At 39.1% G+C, this 18,388-nt stretch overlaps 1 protein-coding gene across 2 annotated transcripts in view; it reads left to right on the top strand.

The window, feature by feature from the left end:
* The first annotated feature begins 1,158 nt into the window (after window positions 1-1,158).
* The window catches only part of LOC139715586 (uncharacterized), a 45,743-nt gene continuing 28,513 nt past the window's right edge, over window positions 1,159-18,388 (top strand). For both annotated transcript variants that reach the window (XM_071627149.1, XM_071627148.1), the window contains exon 1: window positions 1,159-1,245. The gene's annotated coding sequence lies outside the window, so the exon portion shown is untranslated. The remainder of the gene's footprint in view (window positions 1,246-18,388) is intronic.

The raw sequence follows: 18,388 nt of genomic DNA, 5'->3' as shown, positions 1-18,388 counted from the left end.
TAAAGAGTACGAAGCGCTTCCGTTTGAGTATAGATCCATTGTCTTCAACATCTTTCTATCTTATTCCAAAAAAATGCACAGTGTTTGTTCTAATACATTATTGCCGAGGATAGTATGTTTTTATGTATATTCGTGGAATGTAATTTTCTCTCATATTATATTTTGTTTACATTGGTTATTTTTTGTGGTTATCCGCCAGCTGTGTTGTTGTTATTGTTGTATTACATTAATTGTATGCTCATCGTATTATCAGACGGAAATTACCTTTTGAAGTTTCACAGAAGTGCATTGAATAGAAATGAATTTAAATCGAATGTTAATTGGTCTGTGCATTTTCTTAAAAGAAATTCCTATCGATCAGGCTATGTTGATTTTCGCGAACAGGTATGAATGGAGAGTAATGATACATGTGTTAGAAACGAAATATATGGAAGGCAATCCCTGCCTACAACTGGACCAACTTATTATCAATCAACAGTCTTCCAGGTTTCAAAGAGACAGAAAACAATAATCTCCACCCACCCAGCCTTACCCGTCATTATATGGCAAAGGGCAGATATTCCACCTTTTGTTGCACTAATTAGCGCCACAATGAAAGCCTCGAAGATATTGTCTGTCTCGTGCACATTTCTGTCTTGGGTGTGTAAAACGCAGGATGAATGAACTTTCTCAAAGAAGCCACGCCCCACACAAAAGAACTATAGCTCTGAAAGTTACTATCGTCACCTCGTAAGTCAGTCCCACGGGCGACCACACTGACAATCTATCACGCAGCACAAAAGTACTATACGCACGGTCACGTTGAACCCACGAGGAATAGCTGTTTGATAACATCTAAATGCTAAGATGTCATTAATGTTTTCCTTTACCTCAATTGAAGGAAAATAAAAAATCTAACGAATCGAAGAGAGTGTTCGAAAAAGTCTGATGTCCACAAAACAAACGGCTGAGGAAAGACTATACTTTATCGACTACTAGGTGAGCGCAAAAACGTTGGTATAACAATACGCAGTTTTTTTATTCTATGGTTTCGCTGAATACGGATGGTTGGCGGAGTGCGCTGACGGAGAAATCACCCTGGCGTATCAATCCGTGGCGGTAGCGGAGAGCTCACAAGCACCCGTTTAATATAACTTCCCAATTCCGTGCCTTCCAAAGTTGGTATCAACGCCACCAAGTCGGGACTAGCAGTACACTGACTTTCTTGCCGAGGTATATCTGCCGTCATTTTCTTGCAACTAATCGGTAAGCCCCATTACTCCTAAATATTCTTCGATTTTCTTGAGTTTTTTCCCCGTGTTGCACATTTTTTTTTTCCTGTTTCCAATGGCGGAAGAAGAAAATTGCGTTTATCTTTTTTTTCATAACGGAATGTTGTTTTCAATCTGCATCGTTGCATACTTTAACCGCCTCGTAAAGGTACGTGGCCAGTGGTCGGTCGGTGGGGTGCGAATGTGTGAAAAGCTGTTAGCCATTGAGCGCTCAATTCGCACGGCCGCCGATCCCTTATGAGGGGAAAACTTTTGACCTCTTCTTCTTCCTCTTTCTATTTTTTTTTTTGGTTTTGTTTTCTGTGACGCGCTGGCATCCCAATGCAGAATTGAGTTAATATACCTCATTTTTCGGAATTTCTCCGATAGTATCATCTTAATGATGAATGTTGCTCTGTATTTGGCATTGTTCGTGACCTTTTCCACCGCTTTGATATGGTGAAAGTCTGACGTATACATGTGGCAGAAGTCATGTATTATACGACTGTCATTGGACCATTAATCATTTTCATTATGCCAGTCCATAGCACGCGTCATTACCATGTCACATTGCGTAACTCGTCATCATTATTGATACATGATTAAGAGCGTTTGACGCAAACTGTAAGACAAGAGACAATAATATGGAAACTTTAAAAAGTCACAGATCTGTTTTAAGACAAAAACGCGGTAATTGGTTCAAAGAAAACAGTTTGTACACCTTGAAATAAAGAATACAAAATGTCATATAGGCCTATACAATATATGCATGTTAAAGGCATTAGCGCTGAATACAGCTTATGCACTGAATGTATGTTGTATATATATAGATATTAATACTTTCTTAATGTTATCCTATTATGATATCACATGGTGTCATATTGTATCACATTATATAACATATACTGTATGCGTCTTAAGTATTGTATCACAATTTGGACGTATATATACACGCGTGAGAGTTTGGCAAGTCACAACGACGTATATAGAGTGAAAGTGTAATTGAATGCGAGCACATGTCAATGATGACATGAATTTGAGGGTCTCCAATATATTGCTTGGTTTTAAACCCAAGCTATTTTCCATGCGTTTTTGTTAATTGAGGCGCAAGGAAGGATACTATTTGTGTCTATTTTCTGCCTGCTTCTGTGATTAACAGACTGTGACAGATACAAATTCTTATCTCTTCCGAAATCTCCAATTCAGGGGGAGCGAGTGTCATTTTGGTCGGATATTTTGTTTGTTTCTTTTGTTTGTGTAAATATATCCATTTCCGGTTGGGCGTTGTCGTAAAGTTCTCAAAATACGTGGACAGATACATTCTATACGTCTGAAGAAAGTTGTCTTAAAATCATACGACATCCTGTCATGCGAACAAGATATCGGACATTTAGAAATTTTAGAAGTCCCGGGAAACAAGCATGTTCGGTTACTCGAACTGTTCAGATCCACAATGTATAGTAATAATCATGCATGTTTCACGGGGTCCATACCAGAATGACATATAGAAACTATGTTATGTTTGCATCCGTATAGTATATAGTTCGCCGAAGAGGAGCTTTTAAAGCAAAATATCGCGCGTAACTTTAATCAGTTGGGGCAATGAGTATGATAGAAGAAGCATAGCAGTTTCCATTATGTTTTTCAAGATTATTCAAATAGTCAAAATAGTCTTTTGGACGGAGTCTTTTGGACCTAACGTTATTAGATTTGCATGTTTATAGGATTGAGCACACGAGAGACAAAATTGGCTAATTGTCTTAGGTGAAGGGGTTTGGGATCTCGTTTGACCATTTGGTGTATTCAACATGATCGATACGTGGACTGAGGAATGTGGTTTAACCCCATCTATTCAAATTACAACGTTCGCACAGAGAATTGCCTATGCCTTTATTGAGGAGCTGGTTCTAGTGGGGTTAATAGTGAAGCTACGGTGGCTGTATGATATCGACCGCCTATAGTGATCTTCACAGTCAATAACATCTGTGTGCGTGTTTCGGTATGTTACATAATTGCAGTTTACTAAGTGCATCAGCATTCTCATTTTATCATACACGTCAAAATAACGGCCTCAATGATAGAGGGGCAACTTCATGAATGGAAAACTTGCGAGCTCTTCAAATCTAATTACTGGTCTGACAAAAATATTACTGTCGATTAGCTGAAACCATTGCAGTGTGAGTAACAGTAGCGCGCTGTATCGGGATAAAGCAAGACACAGTTATGAATATAAAGTGGCATTACCATTAACATCGGTGGTAATCATCACGCGGTGCATAGTTGTAGTGCTAGAAGTATATATAATACAAGTTAGTGTAGTTGTGGCAGCAGTTTTAGTACATGTAGCAGTAAAGTAGTAGTAAGTACAGAAGGCGTTATAGCAGGAGTAGTAGTTTATAGGTGGAGTGGTAGTAGGCCTAGTAGTAGTAGTAGTAGTAGTAGCAGTAGTACTCTCTAAAAAAAAAATCGAGTGAAAATATTCACTCTTAAAGGAGTGAATTAAAAAAAGAGTGAATTAATTCAGAGTGAAATTGGAGTGAATTGTGAGTGAAAATGTTCATTTTCACTCGTTTTATAGTGACGTCAGGGATCACTCCAAAATCTTCGAGTGATCCTTGAGGTCACTCCAAAATGAGTGAAAATGAACATTTTCACTCGAAATTCACTCCAATTTCACTCTAAATTCACTCTTTTTTTTGATTCACTCCTTTAAGAGTGAATATTTTCTCTCAATTTTTTTTAGAGAGTAGTAGTAGTAGTGTGAGTGGTAGTAGTAGAGTCGGAAGTAGTATAGCAGTAATAGAAGTAGTATAAGTAGTAGTATTAGTAGTAGTAGTAGAAGTGTGAGTGGTAGTAGAGGCGGAAGTAGTATAGCAGTAATAGAAGAAGTAGTAGTAGTAGTAGTAGCAGTAATAGTAGCAGTAGCAGCAGCAGCACTAGTAGTAGTAGAAGTATAACCCAATAGTGTAGTCTAGTAAGATAACACGGATGGGGTAGAATATCGCTGTCGTGATAACTGTGGTTGCGGTGTGGTTTATGGTAGTAGTACCAGCAACTCACTGGTACGAATGGGTCATCCATCACAAGATACTAGGATATAGACAAAGCCGTTTTTCACATTGCGCTCTTCCTTCTTAGCAGACATTCCGGCATACTTGACCGTTCCTCTGTTATCTTACGTCATGTACAATTACATTGTACATCTCATGTTTATTGTAAGCTCTTCTGTAAGCAATCTCGCTGCACACTGTGTAGTGTGGCGTAAGGTGATTACCAACGCAGACATGATGTAATCTCTATTATAATAAAAAGTCCCTGCGCAGCTGACTCAGAATTTCCGTTGGATTTCCTATCGCCACGCAATTGTCAGGTTTGTTGCCTAAAACTGTGATAGAGATAAGGCAGTTAGCTTTGCAAGTGGTATCATCGTGATGTAGGGAATCCCATTTGCACGCCTTAAATCAAGAGCTGTATAAATACAGTGGTATGTTGAAGAGAGTATCATTTTAGAAACTCCCATAAAGTATTGAAAGTGGAAGGTAACATTTAGTACATTTTTTTGACCGTTAGATTTTGAATTGAATTGTTTTCGGGGCTCACCGTAAATTCCAGTACATTACTAGGCTACATTTGCAGACCCATGTACTGCATGTGTGTCCATCATGTATATTTTGTGAAGAAAGTTCATCAACACTTACAAACATTTCTACATACATTCTTGCCACACACTCTATATGTTATTACTATTTATTATTACATCAGCTCTTGTACTTTTAGATTTGTGTTTATAGATCACAAATACAGAAGAATGCAACAAAAAGGCTGAAGTGTGGCTGACACACAGAACTACTGAGTAGTTGAGCTTTGTGCATTATTCAAATTTTAGATAACTGTTGACTTCCAAATTTCTAAGCAGTGGCCTAAGCAAGTCCCCTGAGGTTCATATTTAATGTTTTGCTGCATTTTGGGAGGTCTGTAAAAGGTATCCCCTACCTTTAAACGTCATTTCGATAAACTATTCAACCCTTTCGATAAACTATTCAACCATTTCAATAAAGTCTTCAACCATTTCGACAAACTCTTCAACCCTTTCGGAGAAGGGATCTCACGCTCGTCACGTCACAGACATGTTATGACGTCAGAGACACGTGCAAGTGCGTTGACCGACGGACACTTGAAAAGTTCTGACTTTCTTGATATTCGTCAAATTTTTGCTCTAATTTCTCACCAATTTCTCTTCTGCAATCCTGTTATGGAATGAAAAAAATATCTGCTTTAGTGCATTTCCTTTAAGTTCCCCTATTCTGGACAAGAATGTTACTCCTCCCCACTCCTCCCCCCCCCCCACACACACACACGCACCATAAAATCAACATCGTATGGTCGATCCTAATGCTTGTGTGATTACTACAGCGATCGCGTATGCAGTGGTGTGTTCAAACATCAGACGCAGATACAGGATTTCGTGTATGTCCCAATAGCCAAAGAAAACAGATAATTCAGTTCTTCATTGCGTATCCGGGCACTTACCCCCTGGGCAACTACCCTCCGGATAACTACCACCCGGATAATTACCCCCCAGGTCTATTCCCCCTTAGGGCAACTACCCCCCGGACAACTACCCTCCTAGGGCAATCACCCTCCAGGGCCATTACCCCCTAGGAAAACTACCACCCGGTCATCTACCCTCCTAGGGCAACTACCCCCAAGGGCAATTACCCCTAGGACATCTACCCCCCAGATAACTACCCCCTGGGTAACTACCCCCTGGATGACTACCCCCCGGATAACTACCCCCCAGATAACTACCACCCGGATAACTACCCCCTGGATAACTACCCCCCCGGATAACTACCCCCTGGATAACTACCCCCCGGAGAACTACCCCCTGGGTAACTACCCCCCGGAGAACTACCCCCGGATAACTACCCCCCGGATAACTACCCCCGGATAACTACCCCCCGGATAACTACCCCCCGGATAACTACCCCCGGGATAACTACCACCCGGATAATTACTCCCCGGATAACTACCCCCAGGATAACTACCACCCGGATTACTACCCCCCCCCCCCCATTAACAACACCCCGAACCCCCCGCCCCCTCCTGATACTTACCTACTGGACAACTCTCCCTCCCCGCCCCCCGAAAGTTACCACCCGTCGTATATTTTCCATAAGTTCATAACACCATATCAGAAGATGCACCTTTCTCTTACACTGTCATCACTCTTTTGGCTTGTCATTTATTTTCTACCGTTATAACACATGATAGACGATAAACATAAGAAAAGGAGAGTTGATTTCACTGCAATTCATATTCCCTTAACATTAGCGAGGGACTCTTCGATTTAAAGCCATAATTTCTGATAGGATCCGGGCACGGTTTTATGAAAGTTATCAGTCCTGACAAGCTGTCAGTTCCACACAATTACCAATCGTTGTAGGTCGATCAAAGCAGGTCCATGGTAACAAGTCAGTGACTCGAGCTTATCAATCAAGCAGAACCCATGGTTTTATTGAAATTATTAGATACTAACAAGATGTCATAACTGGCAACTTTTATCAAAAGGTGCCCTAATCTGTCATGAGAGTAAAATTACAGCTTGTTTTACATACAAGTAGAATTGTGCTAGTTTTCAAATTAAATGTTCTCGACACTTTAAGAGGAAATCCAGTTCAAATATAAGTTAGTCTCATTAGAAAGAGTAAAATATTACGAGTTTAACGGTATTTTTTTTTTTTTTACAAAACACCCCTAGTTGTTCACGAAGTCTTTTGTCCTGCACCCTCTTTTTGAATAGATCAAGGGAGAGTTGTAGTTGACAGAATCCTTTTTACATTATAGGGCTGCTCTGTTTTATCCCGGCCATTTCAAGAGTATTTTTTTTCTCAAAAAATTGAATCCTTCTTGGAATAACATGCTCTTTAATATTTCGTAAGGGGTTTCTAATTATCTCACCCAAAAGATGTTTAAAACCTGAAGTTAGGTCTCGACCAAAACCAGACGATATGAAAAAATGTTGGGTTTTTTTTCAATTCAAATAGCTAATGTGTTCGAAAATAACAATGAGAGATTTAATTTTCTGGGGGAGAGTTATTGTAAGAGGGGTGATTGTTTGGAGCCTAATTTTAATAAGGAGTAATTGTCAAGGGAGGTAATGTTCTGCAGTGATCATACCAAGGAGGTGACAATCTCTTCCCACATCCTTGATATACTAGTTGTTAATATGCCCAATAATGCAGTAGGGCAATTCTGAAATGAGCGTTAACGGTATAACAGTAAAATAGTTTCAAAATTGATGAAACAATGCAAAGAAAGCAAATTAAGACAGAGACGAAGTACACAAATAAAGATACAGTGCACTCCCGTTACAACGAACACGGTTATAACGAAATTTCGTTATAACGAAGCAAAACTTCTGGTCCCAAAATTATCGCCAATAAAGTCTATGGTACAAAATTCGCTTATAACGAAGACGGTTATAACAAAATTTTCGTTATCACGAAGTCTTTTCTGAGCGCCACTGACAAAGAAAAACAAAAGAAATGCGCTCCGTTATAACGAAATGCGGATCGCATTCGAAAATGCGTAGCGGAACAAGCATTATTAAAGCGTCTCTGCATGAGCGAACGCATCATTAAATGTTCACTCCGTGTATCACGCACAGTTTCCGAGGGGAACTTGCGTTGTTGTAATAAAATAATTTGAATTCAGATAAGGTTTGTTTCATTGTTCCGAAGTCCTTTAATACAAAACACACAGATTCTGATACAACTAAATGTCCGTTAGTTCGGAGGGTTTGTTATTAAGCACATTTTGGCGTTATTCCAAAGGTTCGTTAATTCGATAATAAAATATGGTCCTTATTCTTATTCTTATACGGTTCGTTAGTCCGAAAATGATAGGAATTCAAAACGTTCGTTAATCGGAACATTACAAAAAGTATCGTTAATCCATGGTGGAAAAAGGAGAGTACACTAACAAAACTTAAGAATTGCAATCTTTATAATCGTCTTAAGATAAATAAATCTTCGAAATAACTAACCTTTCTCCTTTTTTTTTCATTAACAAAATTTCTTCGGAATAACGAACCTTATTTCATTTTCGGATGAAAAAGCCTTCGGAACAACGGACTTTCTGACTAGTGAACCTTTTTCTTTTCTTTTTTTTTTTGATTTATAAACCTTCAGAATGACGAACCTCATTTCATTTTCAGATCAACGAACCTTCGGAAAATGAACAATATATTATTTTGATCTAGATTATGAACTTTCGGAATAATGATTCTGCGGAAATGCGAACCTTCACATAAACAAACCATCGGAATCCCGGGAATGGCGAAACTTCGGAATAAGGAGTCTTCGGAGTAACGTACTTTAGTAAGAAAAGAACCTTTGGAATAGCGAACTGTAACCAAATCCTACACCGTCATTTTCTACACATGTGTGACAACACAAACAACTTTATGCTCTTTTTAAAATGTAATATTTAAACGAAATTAAAAAGGTATTCTCCCATTTCACATAGCTTTCCAGCGTATGATGAGGATTCAACAAACAAAATTTTTTTATGCGTGGTTTCCTTCTTTTCGTTATACATTGCATATTATATTTGTTCGGTTACAACGAAATTTCGTTAAAACGAAAAAAAAAAACTGCCGGTCCTGACCATTTCATTTTAACGGGAGTGCACTGCACATGAACACACACGAGATAAATCCCTTGTAATGAGAGAAAGAGGAAAGGTGAGTTATGAATGACAGGAATAGACTACCTTCACAGTGGACAGAGAAAAGCGAGAGGGAAGAGGAAGATGATGGGTCAAAACCAGGGCACGTGAGGCATGAGATATAAGCTCCTCAAAATAAAGAAGTGTTACATGGAGTTGTCGTAAACGATAGACAATTGTGGTTAAAAAAATATTGCAAAAAGTTTAACTCATTCTGAAGTGTAACATTTCTTCAAAATGTCTTTAGTTCAATGGTAAAGGCATTCAAACTTAAAACTTCTTTTATACTATACTATCAAGAGAAATCCGAAATTTCGGAACAGTAAAAGAAAATACAGATTTAGCGAAAATAGTTTGGTTAAAGGCATTGACATTTACTGGATTACCGGGTAGGATATGAAGGGACAGCTTCGTTTTTTATGAACATAGAGTCAAAATACAGAGGGAGAAATTAAGCTTTTACATAAATTGTCCTAAGTGCAAACGATACAAATCGTAAATCTTTAAGATGTTGTTTTCATAAAATGATGTATCAGTATGGCATCTCCGTGATTCCTGGCAAATAATACAAAGAACTTCGTTTCCTGTAGTAATGATATTCTTTTTATTAAAGGTAAGATGGGGGGGGGGGGCAATGACCCGGGAGGTAGTTACCCAGGGGGTAATTGGCGTGGTGCACTGTCCTGGGGTAATTTTCGTCTTGATAGTTATAGGGGAGGGGGAGTTGTAGGCTTGCTTATCCGGGGTAATCATCCTCGGGAAGTTATCGGAGGGTGTAGTTATCGGGTGGAAGTTATCTGGGGTCTAGTTATCGGAGGAGGGGGTAATTAACCTGGGGATAATTATCCTGGTGGTAATTGTTGGGGGGGGGTAGTTATCCGGAGGGTAATTATCCGGGGGGTGATTATCCGGGGGGTAATTATCCGGGGGGTAATTATCCGAGGGGTAATTATCCGGGGGGTAGTTATCCGGGGGGTAGTTATCCGGGGGGTAGTTATCCTGGGGGTAGTTACCCAGGGGGTAGTTCTCCGGGGGGTAGCTACCCAGGGGGTAGTTCTCCGGGGGGTAGTTATCCAGGGGGTAGTTCTCCGGGGGGTAGTTATCCAGGGGGTAGTTATCCGGGTGGTAGTTATCCAGGGGGTAGTTATCCGAGGGGGTAGTTATCCAGGGGTAGTTATCCGAGGGGTAGTTATCCAGGGGGTAGTTTTCCTAAGGGGGAATTGCCCTGGGGGGTGATTGCCCTTGGAGGGTAGTTGTCCGGGGGGTAGTTGTCCTAGGGGGTAATTACCCTGGAGGGTAATTGCCCTTGGAGGGTAGTTGTCCGGGGGGTAGTTGCCCTAGGGGGGAATTGTCCTGGGGGGTAATTATCCGGGTGGTAGTTATCCGGAGGGTGGTTTTCCAGGGGGTACTGTTCCTAGAACCCTTCATTGGTGTAAACAAAAATCACCTTTGTGCATAGTTTTGATAATGGTCATTCACGTCTTGGCAAGTGTGGTATATAATGGGCGTCTCACTTGTAAAAGCATGGCCTACCTTTCATAATTTTTATGTCGTGTGGGGAGGGGTGCCGATGTTGTTGGTTTTGTTTCTTCCTGGTTTGCTGCAAAAACGTGTTGGATGCATAATTTGTTTTGAATCAATGGGCTCCAACATAAACCAGCGAATTTCCTATTTTCGATAAGGGAATAATATAAATGCTCCCAAAGAAAATATGAGTATAGTTGTAAATCGGACTCGTTAACTTAATCGCTGTATAGTGCAATAATGACTTTCTGACATCGAAACCGTGAATCACTGTTTTTATTTTTGCTTTTTGTTTGATCAGAAAATGAGATCTGGCATCAAATCTTTCATGCGTCATGACAATTCGTTCTATATGATTGTCATCAATACTTCATTGAGCTTGATAGATTTTTTTTTTCAAGCGATCGATTAAAACCCCTCCATTTTCAAATTCTGTGCTGTCCACACTTCTCTGTGGATTATGCAGCGAATTTACAGCAAACATTGGATTTTTAGGGGAATTTTCATCCGGTGGAAATGAACCCTGCTGGAAAGAAGACAGTGCCCCACAGTGTGTTCACATAGTTCACATATTGATGTGACAACACTGTCAAATTTCACACAGTGGGGAGGTTTTTAACACAGTGTTCACATAGTGATGTTCTGCTTGACACTGTGAATTGATGATTCACAATGTGTTCACAATGTTAAAACGCTTCACAGTGTGAAGGGATTTCACACTGTGTTCACAATGTGTTTACACTGTGTTCACTTTTGTTCACACTGTGGGAAATTGTGTTCTTTCCAGAAGGGAAAGAATATAGAACTCCTAGAAGTTTGTTTACATCTTGATCACCAGTACTACTGCTGCTGCTTCTATTTCTACTACTACTGCTGCTGCTACTACTACTACTACTACCACCACCACTACTACAACTATACTTCTGTACATTATACTACCTCTATCATCATCATCATCACAATCATCATCTATTCATCATATACGATGATTGACAAGACAGAGAAAACGAACGTTTCGAAAGAATTCCAAAAGAAATGAATGGAAAGCAAACACACAAACCAACAAACAACACCACGACGGACTGGTGATTATTATATTTCTCATCTCAACCTGAAACCAGGTGTGGTTATAATCTTATACATGCATGAGGAATGGTATGCTATTGTATCTTACTGAACAAAAAATGTAAGGTATACAACGCATTATTTGTCAAATCGCTGCTGTTAGCTTAGGAAAAAAACAACATCAACAACAATGCCGACTCGTCCCACAAAGTGGGCGCATTCCCAAACGTCCAAAGAGCTAAAACGCTTTATTTTGAAAGACAAAAAACGGCAACAAAGAGAACTAATCCTATAATACGACGAGGCTATACCATATATAGGCAAAACAACCTTATTGATTCGCACATGCGCGGGACATCTTACCTATAATGGGAGGGCGGGTTTGTTTGTATGTTTTGTTTGTTTGTTCTTCTATTAGCCGAGAGGCTGTTTTTCAGAGAGACCATAAGAACATAACAGTTGATATTAACAAAACAATTCGAAGATACAAAAACGAAGTAAAATCAGTTTAAGCATAAAATGGAGAGATGATACGAAATATCAACACAGAGACAAAATAAATCAATACTTCCTAAGCAGCGTCCAAGGTGTCCAAGATATAAAGCTACCTGTTTTGTTTTGCTGTTGCTGTTTTTTTTTTCAGCGCACCCTTGTGGTATTCGCTTCATCCGTGTTAAACAAGGTTTTTATAGATATTATTGAAATGATTTTATGTGGACATTATCAACAGAGTACACATAACGTCTGTAGCCAAAGCCTATGCATTTGCAGTAAATTTCTTTCATCTCTATTATAACATTCCGGGCTTTGTCTGCGTTATACCTGTAGATTCAGACATAATATGCATAAGGATACATTGCGTAGGCTGAACATTTTTTCCATACATGACAAAATATAATAAGCAAACATAGTTGTTATCGTTCACTTCCTTTTAACCATATTTGTATATATACGATTGACATGCATGTAGGTGTGCCAAGAAACATTGTAACCATAGCAACCGTGTTTGCTCAGCATGTTTACAGTATAAAATATTCTGCACAGTAATGTTACATCCTTGAGCACGGGCAATAATAAGAAGCCAAATAACTGACGTTGTCATGAAAAAAAAAAACTGACCAGTTTGTAAGCTTAAGAGAGTAAGATCATCTATACCACTACGTTGCCAGAGCTTACGGAATAAAACCCAGAAATAATGAAATAAAAGAACATCATTTAAAGTGGCTGACTTTAACATCAAATTTAGTAAACATTTCCATCAAAATCCATATGTCCGATTTATGTGCGATGGGTAATCTCAATGTATCAATGTTGGCTTCAGTGAAAAAAGAGTGAAATAAAAAAGAATGGAACCAGTTTTCGATGAAACCGTGATAGAAGAAAGCTATGGAAAGCATTGCATGTTTTTCAACAGATTGTGACACTAGCCGCAACTACACACATGATAGTTAATGACGTAATAATGACGTAATTATGCCATCTTGCCCAAAGAGTAAACGAGCTGTAGTAACATTGTAACGCGTGCACTTTAACTCCAGCTGATTATATACGACGGATATCTGACCGTACTACACAAATAATCCTTAAGTGGTGATGAGCTAAGTACCGAGCTACCGGTTTAAGCATTTTAAGTGTCTGTTGTTTCTTTCAATGTATCATGTATTCTTTCTCTCTCTCCCCCTCCCTCTCTATATATCCCTCTCTTTCTCTATCCATCTACTCACTCTGTCTCTATATATTTGTTTATTTATTTATTTATCATTATCTCTCGTCATATATGTCCATCTATCTCTCTATATCTCTATCTCTCTATATATTATAGTACATATCTATCCATCTATCTACAATTTATATCTGTCTATAAATATATGTACAGTTGTACATACTATATCTGTCCATCTATGCATCTCTATATCTCTATCTCTCTCTTTATAATACATTGTACATCTATCTATATATATCTGTCTATACATATATGTACATACTATGTCTGTCCATCTATCCCTCTCTATATATCTGTCTATACATACATGTACATACATATATCTCATCACGCAATATAATTGTGTCATTGACAACGACGTGTTCATATGATATTCACACTGTAAAAACATCGGTGTTAGATTCAACACCACGGGTGTTAGATCTAACTCCGATCAAACTTCAATAGAGGACCACACCCACAGGTGTTGAAAATGCACTGTGATGGTGTTAAAAAGTGTTCACCTGACACTTCGTGGTGTTAATTTGACACTGTACCTGGTGTTATTTTGACACTGTACTGGTGTTAATTCAAAAATGACACCACATGGTGTTGATTTGATATTTGTTGGTGTTAATATCAATGGTTTAACACCCGTCCAGCTTCAATAAGAGACCACACCAGCTGGTGTTACTTTGGCGTAAATTTATTTTCACATTTTTTCAAAAATCTAGTATTTTAATGTAAAATTCATGATCGTCTTGTTTAAATAAAAAATCAACAAGAAGTGCAGTTACTAAGAAACTCTTCAAAAAACAGTTTAAAATTTGGAAATGACACCCGGAGGTGTTAATTTAACACCATAAATGAGCACCAAAAATTTAACACCAGCTCAGTGTTCACTATTTAACACCGTACTTTTTGCAGTGCAGGGATATGGTCACAGATTACCTGTTATCTTTCGTAGGGTCTATACAATTATACAAACATACTGCGTACTTCGCTTCCGATGCGGTCCTATCAACTTCTTTTTTTCCCTGTCACGACTGAACATTCGATGCGATAGTGCACCGTGACCCTTTAGAAGAACGCTTGAGTATTCGCTTTAATTTCAAGTTCAGAGCTGTGGCTCAAATCACCTCTGTAAGAATACATGGCATCAGCTAGAGTCGTGTCTCTGTTTCAGTCTCATTTTACGGGGACAACAGATAGTTGTTTTCAACTTTATTGTGAAACACAAGCGCATTCGATTGCAGGGCAAAACACACATCAAAAGTCCCCTAGAGTAAGTAGTCTGACTCACTGGGTATTGTTTCCCACGGTTCACGTATAGGGTCTACATGTTCTCAAACTTCGAGGAAGAACGAGTTTGAAAAAGGAACAAAAATGTGTTCGATGTATTTGTTTTGATTTAAACAAGGAAGGAGAGGCGCTCTGGAAGTGGTAAGCATTAGACACGTCAATTGTTCCCAGAGAACACGGAAACTTCAGGGGAAAGCCCGCTACTATTACCCCTTTATTTCTCCTTTTTTTCTCCTCCATTGCATTTCAGTTCCACGTAGACTACACAAAAGTACAAATACCAACCACAAACGGGACCGCATTATAGGGATTGTATGAAAACATTGATTATATTATATTCCCCAAGATTATCATAAGATGATTTCCAAAAATGGAACTTACATTATTATTTTGCATTATATTACAAGCATCATGTACATAACTCATCAAGATCCTCTAGAATCATCTATGACATGGGGTTTCTGTTCAAAATTTATGTTCAGATTCACACGCACGCGCACACACACACACACACACACACACACACAGGGAGAGGGATAAAGAGTCCTCACACTGACACTGTGTTTCGACAATAGGGGGAGAGGGTGGGGGAATCCCCTTTGATACCAATGGGACGAATGGTAACATTATAGAACAGGAGGACGTTTTAAGCGTGGAAAGGCGCCGCATTATAGCTTAAAGTATGCTTTAGATCTCTTGTATAGTACATACACAGTCATTTTGTGTGCATGTTTGTATTGTTTCTTTTCTCTCCATCAGACTGGAATGAGACTATCGTGTATAGAGGTGACAAAAGTACAAGCCAGTTTAGCACGATCATACAGATATTGGAATACATAGGAAATAAAAACAAAGGAATACAACAGGTCAAACGGTGCATGTAGCCATGCACACGAACTGACCGTGACCTAATCCTACTGCGTGCAGGACAAATTGACCTCGTAAGATGTAGTACAATACTCGACGAGGGGTAAGAAGTATCACCTATAAAGATGAAAGCGTAACTGTGTCCACTCCACAGAACTCTGTGTAAGAGTTCTGTGGTCCACTCCGCTGGCCATATACTCAATCCGAGTTATCCTCGATGTTTGTCGAGGGGCTTGTTTGTCGTGACGTGAAAACTGACCGGTTTGTGTTGCGAGGAAAAGCATTCGAATTAGCAAGGAGCTATTAAACACTAATAGCTCCTTGGAATTAGGTACGAAACGTTGCCTTGAAGATGAGAAGATGCCTGTTTCGTAAATGCTTTATGGGGTCTCGTCGCGACGAACAAGACGGCAGCACTAATCTGTTTACTCCGAGCTTTGATAGTTTTCTATTGATTCTGCACATGAAAATTGTATGTATTAAGTATTGTATAAACTGGAGTGTTGACTTATTACAAACCATCAAGATTTTAGTCTAGGACTAGTATGAAGAATTTTTGCTGCCGAAGTTATCTTTATCATCATCGGGAAATTTCCACCTTTGATTCTTCTCACTGCGTATGTCTTTTGCCAAGTTGTAGACAAGCAGGCGCTATTTTCTTCTGAATGTTTTTTTCGATACGAGGATCAGTTATAACTTAAGCAATTTAAAGGCTTTGGAAACATCCTGCAACGGGCTCAAAGTAATTTATATAATATTAGCAACAACCCTGTTGGAAAGGACACAGTATCCCACAATGTGAAACACAATGTGAAACACAGTGTTAACACATTCTGAACACAATGTAAAATCTCTTCACACTGTTAAATTCAAGCTTCTCAACAATGTGAGCACACTGTGAATCATCAATTCACAGTGTGAAACAGAACATTTATTAAGTGAACTCTGCGAAAAACCATTCCACAGTACAGTGGCGGAACAGGAAATACATAGCACTAACCCAAAGATATGATTTCGTCGATTTGATGGTGAAAATGCAAGTTGCGCGTCACACAGTGCAGATAGGCGTTACCACCATCATACCATACCACTTCCAATCAAATTATATCATTTAGATATCTGATGGGGTGCTTGATATATCGGAGAAAATCGTATGAAATTATTTCTTGCGTGATTTATCTGCGAGGAGACTACACGGAGATCTCAAATTGGCAACGATATCAAGAACCTTTTGCGTGCTCTGAGTGCTGACTGGCTCGGGCAACAGTAGCGTTTTACACATGTCCAAAGTCCATAGAACAGAGTAGGCTTATATCAGGGTTGATTGACTTTTGAAATTGTGAGTTGATGAAATCATTAGCTTGTCATTAAGCTGAACTGTTTTCGTTTTCGTTTTCGTTTGTGCTCAATCACTAAATCTTGTTCATGTATACCAACATGAGGCAACATTGAGAACTCATGATTTGCTTTATTTTTATTATCTCTTTTGGGAGAGGGGAAGGAAGTCTCGTGTTCTTCAAACGGTCATTGTCCTGTATAGCTCGTGTTTTCATTTATGATATTATTAATGCAAAAATGCTTAACTCCAATCCTCGTGTGAGCAGAATTAATGTTCGAAGGTAGCGTTTTGCTGTCCACAGTCACGTACCACGTGACCTCACGTAATCATCATCACACATTTTTTTTTATTCGAATTTCGTTCAATTCCATAATCACAAAATTCACTTTCACAGAAACAAAAGCAAAACATTATACAAAGACAAACTGCATTTAATTAACACGTACACACACATACGCACACACAAACACACACCAGACCAAGCACATACGCACTCATATAAGATTATAGGCATAATCCCTTAAATGCCATATGAATTTCCGTACTTTTTAAACAGACAATCGAGTATTCTTGATGTCTTCATGTATATTAATCACACATTCGTGGCTATTATGAGAGAAGGCAGTATTAACCCCTTTTCCATGCACGTGTGTCAGGGATTTTAAATGAACAGTGTGTGACTGTAACTGGATTTTTCTCTGTCGATCGACACTCAAGGCACTCAAAGGGTTAAATGATTGTTTAATCTTCTACGTGCCATATTAATTTCCAGTCCATAGGTATTCGTGTGGAATTTGTTCATATTTGGCTCATTGGCAAAGAAAGGGTTAAAGTGTTAGAAGTTTGATTGGTGTATGAGTCGACTCTCTTATTGTTATGATTGGAAACACAACCAGATCCAGTCGGCGAAACAGGAAGAACGGACACCCATTAGCTGCGAAGTATACATTGTATTATATTGTTGCGCAGCTTGACAAAGCCAGGAACCCTTGCCTGTGGTTACAACACTTACCAGTATAGGCTCAGTCACAACCCATAGCCTCCATTCAAGCTTGAACGGTAATTTTCAAGCTGGTTGTCGAAATTATATTGTTCATAATCTACCTATGCATGGTATTTTAGACAATTGTATTCAATGCGTCAGAAAAAAAAGGAATGGCCTTACGTATAATTCCCGTAAAATATTGCGAAGTAAATACAGATAAAGATGATCGTAAATGATCGCTTTTAATCGCGATTGCGCGTAAATCGAGTACTTTAAAGGAGACCTCCAGATGGTTTTACATGTACAGAGTAAATAGGGCTATTGGTTTCTCTGCTCAAGGACCACAATAAATTCCACAAATCCATACATTGCAATATCGGATTTATGTGTAGGCCTACTATACGTGATATGAAATATGAATTGTCTGGAATGCCCCTTTAGAAATATCAAGGAAAATATGTGTTCCCTCTTTCAACTCATACGACTGGCCGCCATGTTGGTCTTAAGCGGTTTAACCTCCGGTTGAGGTCAGACGATAACCGCATCTTTCTTCTCGCTTTCGATCTGTTTACTCCAGACCAGGTGGGTTTTGAAAAAGCGTTGGTGCAGTTCGGCGAGTCTCC

Source organism: Diadema antillarum, unplaced genomic scaffold (genome assembly GCF_040938485.1).
Source record: "Diadema antillarum isolate AM-2024a unplaced genomic scaffold, OU_Dant_1.0 scf00000051, whole genome shotgun sequence".
Lineage (NCBI taxonomy): Eukaryota > Metazoa > Echinodermata > Echinoidea > Diadematoida > Diadematidae > Diadema > Diadema antillarum.
This window is presented reverse-complemented; position numbering and strand designations above follow the sequence as displayed.